General features: G+C 53.7%; 1 protein-coding gene and 1 long non-coding RNA gene across 3 annotated transcripts in view; one reads left to right on the forward strand and one right to left on the reverse strand.

The window, feature by feature from the left end:
- Positions 1 to 2,808, reverse strand: part of GATAD2A (GATA zinc finger domain containing 2A) — a 26,407-nt gene extending 23,599 nt beyond the window's left edge. The window contains exon 1 of one of the 2 annotated variants that reach the window (XM_010725000.3): positions 2,727 to 2,808. The gene's annotated coding sequence lies outside the window, so the exon portion shown is untranslated. Of the gene's footprint in view, positions 1 to 1,892; positions 1,982 to 2,726 lie in introns of those variants that run through there. The other variant, XM_019610075.2, reaches the window with a different exon arrangement.
- LOC109363726 lies at positions 2,032 to 6,099 on the forward strand. Its single transcript, XR_004162117.1, has 3 exons — positions 2,032 to 2,118; positions 5,798 to 5,888; positions 6,011 to 6,099. It is a non-coding gene; the product is annotated as an uncharacterized LOC109363726 (long non-coding RNA).
- Positions 6,100 to 7,389: the final 1,290 nt, after the last annotated feature.

Here is a 7,389-nt window from a genome sequence, read left to right on the forward strand (position 1 = left end):
TTGCAAAGAATGAATGAACGCAGGATAAAAAACAGCAGGCTGATAGAAGTGAGAGTTCCAACACCTGCCCTCACCTGGGCTCCCGTGCCGCCCCAGGGCTGCGCTCCCCACGGCAGCACCCCGAAGCAGCGGGGCGGGGGGCAGCGGGTGCCCTGCTGCCAGCCCACCAAGGGTTAAGCCCTGCCATTTTGGTGCCATTCACCGATATGTCCATTAAGGGTGTTACATAACAAAATGGCAGCCCTTAACCCTTTCCTCGCCGGCTGCCACGCTGCCGAGCTGCACGCCGACGCCGGCCGGCGGCACTCCCAGGCGTGGCGGCCCCGACCCCGCCGTGCATCAATGGGATCGTTTCCCCTCGCCGGGAGCGTGCAGGGGAAGATAAGCAGCCTCGCTCAGCACTGCTGGTAGAAGCTGAAAGCTCACAGAAGTTTCCTCTGTGCCAGGGCATGAGGCACGGTGAAAGAAGCGGCGGCGGGCGCGGGGACGGCGGCACAGCAGCGGGTCCAGCGGTGGAAAGCAACCCAGGGCTGCAGCCTGGTGCCGCACAACAGCTGAGCTGTGGGGCAGGGGAGCATCGTGCAGCACTGTGACAGCAGCGGCAGCCACGTGGCAGCACCCAGCACCCACAGGTCCCACTGACAGCCCACCAGCACAACGCTGTGTCCATAGCACTACAGGATACCATAGCACTACAGGATGCCATAGCACTACAGGATGCCATAGCACTACAGGAGCAGGGCATCAGCCTGAGCGTGTCTCCCATTAGCAGACAGCTGCTGAGGCTCCGAGCACCACGAGCAGAAAGCTCTGCTCTTGGCCAGGCAGGATTGCAGAGGTCCCGCAGCATAAAAAGGCACCGCTCTGCTTTGCTCTGCTTTTGTGTCAATGCACCTTAAGAGAAATCACTATTTATGGCACAGCTTGGCTCCGTTTGCTCACGATAATGATTAGAGCACGGGGTTCTGAGCACTCCGTGCACCGCAGCAGACACAATTCCTAACAAAGCTCTGTGTTCCACAGATGACAGCAAACAGAGCTGCATGGATGTGGAACAGCCACGGCCTGGGAGGTCAAACTGATCTGCTGGCATTTGGTGAGGACCTCCAAGAAGCACTCACTTTTTAAAGATCACTTTGGCAGTAGGTGCTTCTTTGTTTTAAATGCACGACCACAACTGTGCTGCTCTTCCTCGTGCTGCTGCTCTTCCCCCAGAGCAGGGACTCACATCACCGTGTCCAATGGCAGCAGCACACAGCCCGACCTCACCTCCCCAGCCCCATCAGCCCTCGCAGATAAAAGCTGATATTAGAAACCACCCATCAAGCATTTATTTTCACTCAAAAGTAACACCTACCACCCATCCACCCCGCGTCCAGCCACCATTAGTTACCAGTACAGCCTCAGTCCACCCATAGAGGGGACAAGCAAAACCAGACACAAAGGACAGCACCAAAAGGAAGACCTGGGCAATGCTGGGAGTTTCCTTATTCTCCACTTACTCGCCCCGTTCTCCAATAAATAGCTTTAGAGTTACACCAGTCCTAAGGCCACAGCTGGGGTTCACAGGGTGCACTCAGAGGGTGCTGCCCACAGCCTCTGCATGAGGGATTTGCTTGACCTGAATTCTCCCCCAAGTTTTATGGATCTATTTTTGTCTAGAAACCACTGGGCAGGAAGTCTGCTAATGACTGTGTCTGGGCTTTGTATTACCAAAAAAAAAATAAAAATAAAAAAAGAGCTACCAAGATTCCTCAGAACAGCACAGCAGTTAAGTACAAGTCTTGATTGGGGCTCAGAAGGGCAATGAGCTGAACCAGGAGGCAGCACTCGTGTGCACATCTCTGCAGCCTCAGAGCTGCACGGCGGGCGCTCGGAGGTTGATTACTCACTGATCAAGAGAGCAGATTAAGAAGTTTCCACAACTGTGGTCAACACGACGAAGCGTGGCAGCGATGCAGCGACTCTCACTGCTGCTCCCACTCCTCCGCCGCCAGCTGATGTCACACAGAGGGTGTTGGTGTGACATCACTTGGCCCTTCCCTTCCCACGAAGGTGGTTCTGTTCTGCACAAAGCTGGGCTCAGCTCTGAAGCTGACTACGGCACAAAGCAAATCAGTAAGTCTGGGAGCAGTGACACCAACACCTCCTCTAGAAAAAAACCCATCAGAAGCGAAGAGCAGGAACGCTTCACACAGCTCACCAGAGGGGTAAAAAACCACCACAAAAATGCCACTGGACAAAGGCTGAGATCTATAATTAAATAACTGACTATCCATCGAGAGGTGAGCACCACCAGCACAGGACAGCCACTCCTAAGGGCTCTGCAACACAGAGCTTCGCGTGCACCACTGCAGGGCCGCAGGGCAGCCGCAGAAATCTCATCTCCATTCACTCCACTTCTGGGGGTTGCACAAACGATCGAGATCGACACAGGTCTCAAGGGAGGAATTTCTGTGCACTTGCTATTGCCTCTCCTCTTGTTCAAGACCGAAAATACTCCGCAGCTGTTGTGAATGCCCAGCTAAAAGGAAGCGAAACTCCTCTGTCTGCCCATCAGTAAACTACGGAGACGTACAAATTTTGGAGTGCTGGTTAAATGTTAAGCGAAAGAAGACTTTTGGTTAAGGCAGAACCTGAGTTCAATTCCCAAGCTCTGCTACAGCCAGCCGAGGCAGCAGAACCACCCGATGCCAATGACAGCCCCATCCCCTCCCCAGTCCTACCTGTCAGTGAGGTTCATGGGTCCCACGGGGGGGTCCTGTCTGCACCAAGTGGCTGAAAGCGACCGCAGTGCAGGTCCTGCAGGAAAAGACAAGGAGGTGAGCACACCTTTGGTAGTGATGAGCCCACTGCCTTCAGCTGGCACACACTCATTGAGACAGCGACCCTAAAACCACGGGAAGGGCAGAGACTGCATCCTCCGGTTTGAGCTGGGAAGGAATTGAAGCCAGGCTTCGAATGCTTTCAGATCAACACACAAAGTCACACAGCAGCCCCTCTTAGCAATCAGTGATTTTGGGTTTGCATGGGAAGGACGCCCAAGAGTGTCCTTGCACCCAGATGGATGCTGGCTAAATCCCAGCAGGTTCTGATGGGAGCCCAGCACTGTGCAGCCCCACACTGCTCCTGGGGGTTCCTGAGAACATGCCACAGCCCTGCAGGAGCTTCCATGAAGCCCACATCATACAGAGGGGATAAACAGGGGGAAATCAAGGACAAATGAGCGTGTAACATTCATTCTGATGGATGAAGCTCGCTTTGCCTGCTTTTTGCTCCACAACAGGTTCTGCTGACCCACACTCGCTCACGCTCCACAACCCTTTTACCACCCAGCACCACATCCCCACCTTCCTATGAAAACACCAAGGGAAGAAAGAGGGAGCCTGGGCACACCAGCCAGTGAGAAAACACCCCCAAACCAACCCATGTGGCCACGCACCTGACGGGCAACGAGCCTTCATGGCACTGCTGCTGGTCCAGAGTGACCACCAGGACCACAGTACCGACCCAGCAGTGAGCCCTGTGCTGGGGCACAGCAATGGATGTGCTGCAGGCTGCCAAGTACCTTCTTGGAAGCTCAGCCTCTCCTTTCTGCTAAGCCACTGAGAGCTCAGAGTCGTTTCCCTCCTCCAAAAGTTTTTCTGGAGCTGCTTGCTGCTGTTTGCAGGCAGGACAGCAGCTCACCACCTCCTGTTCTCCAGACTGGGGGATGCTGCCCCGTGCCACCGCCCGCTGTGCTGCTCAGAGCATCCAAGAGGTTCCAATGGATTAAACAAATTGCTCCAAAATTGCAGATAGAGGAACTTAATGAATGGATACGCAAGTGCGATCTGGGTCTTGATTAGCTATCTAGAGGGCAGGTCTTGCTAATTATAGCTCATCCTATTAGTCCAATGCTTTTCTAATTAGTAGCCCATTGAAAACCATCACACTACAGCTACTTCAGGGCCTTCGTGAGGATCCAGCGGTGCTGTGAGCAGCAGCCATGCCGTGGTGCATCCACACCTGGTTGGGATGCACCAAAGCCTCCAAAAAGCCATTACGAGTGATGAGCTCCTGTGCTAATTAGTAGTTGTGGCACTGCTGCAGCGAGCAGGGAGCTGCAAGGTGGGACACTGCTGGGAAAAAGGAGGGGGAAAAAAAGAAAGGAAAAGATTTTGGAGGAGTAAGAAGGAATCACTCCTTCCATCGTGCTCTGGACATGGGAAGTCTGAGCCGAGTGGGGCTGCCGGGGCTCCTGCCTGCCTCCATTTTTAACAAACTGTAGCATTAAACTCCCATCGTGCTCCTGTCATGGGACTAAAATAGTTTTCATCTTACGAGGACACGAGGAGCTGTTTAACTGCTTCCCTGCCACGGGATGCTGCAGCTCTGCCCTGCAGTGACGGAGCCGCGAGCTCACAGCTCCAGCCCAGCATCCGCACAGCACACAGCACTGAGGGAAAAGGGCTGGGATGTTTTGGAGGAGTTCTTGGTAAAGCATCACCGCAGGGACTCTCGTGGGAAGTGGGCGCTTAAGCAGTTAACACTGGGAAGTGAAACTCGGCCGGAGCAGCTCTGGCTTTGACAAGTCCCAGCAGAAGGCAGCGGCCGGAGCCGTGCAGCCACGTGTCCCAGTGCCACCAGCACCAACCTGCTGGGAAACCCAGCCCGTGGTCCCCAGGCTCTGGGACAGCATCCTTCCCCTGAGCTCAGGTTGCTGGGAGCCCCCACTGGCACCTGGTGAAGGGTTTTCCTTACAAATCAATGACCAAAGTTGTAGATCAGAACAGGGGCACACTGCGATTTTAGGGACATTGCTGAATCCCACCAACACTACCTGGGAACACGACAGGTTGGTAAAATTAAAGAGAATCACAGAATGGCCTGGGTTGCAAAGGAGCACAGTGCTCATCTGGTTCCAACCCCCTGCTGTGTGCAGGGTCACCAACCAGACCAGGCTGCCCAGAGCCACATCCAGCCTGGCCTTGGATGCTTCCAGGGATGGGGATCCACAGCCTCCTTGGGCAAGGCTTTAAAGATATGATATTTTGAGAACAGGCTCCAGATTCTTTAAGATGAAGGCACGGAAGCTGTGACACGGGTACACAGAGCACACTGCTCCTTAAACAACTGATAAGAAAACCCTGTGCTTTTTGGAAGGCTGAGCAAAGCTGTCAGCACCAAAAGGAGTCACATTTCAATCTAAATATTGACACACCAGGGGTTGGCTTCTGCCTGGTGCTCAGGTGTGCTTCCACCAGCGCTTCTGAATGCAAGAGTGAAGTCTTCCAAGCGTTGCTCCAAAAAGAGAACTAACTCAAAGCCATACAAAAGCAGCAAGCCGGTTTCTTTAGCACCAGAACTTCAGTTTGCGTAAGAATTGTCTCTGCCTTGCAGTGGAGGTGCCACCCCTCTGCTCCTGGAGCATGCAGGCACCCCACCAAATAGCTGGGAATGCCCACGGATCAGGAAGGCTGCAGCTCTGCCCCACTCAGTGCCGCCCCATTGGAAGACAAAGAGCCCTTTCAGGTGCTCATGAACACCACTGCCACCTGCTTATTGTGTACCAGGCTTATTGCTGATCAAATGTGTTACAAATTGAGAGCTTCTCTCACTCACTTCCAAACTCCTGAGCAGAGAGGAACACGCAGCCATCAACAGTGCTCCTAATTACCCCTTGGGATCAATGCCTGTGCTGGGGCAGGAACGTGGAGCCGGGAGATGGGCACAGAGGGAACGTTACCCATGGGCAGCAGCTGCTCCAGCACATCCATCCTTCAGAGGACGCTCACTTTCCAGCATTCCCTTACAGATGCCAAGAGCCACCGAGTCCCACGGCAGCGCATGCAGGGATCCCAAGCAGTGTGTCCTTCCTCCAGAGCACGCAGCCTTCTGATATCAAGGTATCAAGCTTGCCAAGCTGAGCCTTTTGATATCACTGGTATCATCCGACCTCTTGCAACCAAAAGTTGGTGTTTTCAGACCGAAGTACAAACGTGTTTTGACTTCTCTTTCCCTCTTTCAGGGCCATCACTGTGCCACGCTCTGCCCTCCCTCCCCACCAGCCCTGTCTGATCCGAGCCACCTCTGCCTTCTAGCTGGGATGTGCGCCGTGCTGCTGGCAGAGGAAGGGGTGCCTCTTCTTTATGCGCTGCGTGGAATGGTTTGGCAGAATATCAAAGAGGGGAAAGGGGATGTGAAGGCATCACCTCGCTCACTCAGTGCCCGACAGCTCCAAGGATGGAGAAGGCAGAACAGCACCGGGCATCGGCCAGAGCACAGCCACCATCCTCTGCTTCACAGCACAGCATTCCTCTTCTCTGAGATAATTCCATTTGTGCCCACCTGGCTTCATTCAGCATCACTCCTGGAGGTGTTGCAGTAGGTATTTTTTTTTCTTTTCTTTTTTTCCCCCTTTTGGAGCTCAAGGTATCGTCCTCCACTAACGACACGCTCTTCATCTCAGTGGTAGGAATGCATTAATAACCCATAAGCTAATAATTTTGTCGCAGCAATCTTCGCTTCCCTGCCTGTATTATTTAAAAGCCAAGCCGAGGGTGTGCGTGGAGCATGACACTGCTCAGCAATCCAAATAAGGGAACGAAATGGCAGCTTGGCAGGAGCCCAGCAGCCACACCTATTGACAGGGGAAGCAGCACAGCCACCCCGGTCATTACAGCAGGAGCTCCGTGCACAGCAGCACCCACCTGTGGTCCCACGTCCCACCATGGGGCTGTGGGGGGTGTTTTAGGGGGCAGCTCAGACCCCGAGCCCACAGCCACAGGAAGCAGAGCTGTCACTGTGCCCGTGGGACCCAGGGGCTGCGCTGAGCAGCGAACCATCTGGGTGCTGCAGAGCAACACACGCAGAAAGCAAAGAGGAGATGCACGAGATCAGAGTGAGACGCTGTGATTCCACCCCTTGGTGCGACGTCCACAAAAACAGGAGGGCAGAGAGCAACCGGAGGTTTGCTAAGGGAATGCTCCTATGTGTCTGTCAGTCAGTCTCCTAAGGGATAAACAGCATGCAATACTAAAAGGGAGTCATCTTTAGCTACTTCTATAACCTCCACCATCATCACAGTTCTCAGGCACCAGTGACCAAGCAGCCCTCCAGCTGCCTTTGTTCCCTAAACCACTTCTACCACTTAAGTTCTGGCCATTATTGAGCCATTGTCTCTGCGTTTAAACCGGTTTTGGTCCGACAAACTGAAATGAATCCATCCCTCTCCGGACAGCCTTGCTGAAGGAAGCAGCAGCAGAATCATTTCAAATGCATTTAATACAAATGGATGCAGCTGCAATCCAGAAGGGCACTCCCTGACCTCACTGTGCTGTCACAAAGCTCAGGATGTCAGCCTAGAGATGCAAGTTTACCTGCTGCAGGATTTAAGAGAATTTCAGA

This window comes from Meleagris gallopavo, chromosome 30, assembly GCF_000146605.3.
Source record: "Meleagris gallopavo isolate NT-WF06-2002-E0010 breed Aviagen turkey brand Nicholas breeding stock chromosome 30, Turkey_5.1, whole genome shotgun sequence".
In the NCBI taxonomy this organism is placed as follows: domain Eukaryota; kingdom Metazoa; phylum Chordata; class Aves; order Galliformes; family Phasianidae; genus Meleagris; species Meleagris gallopavo.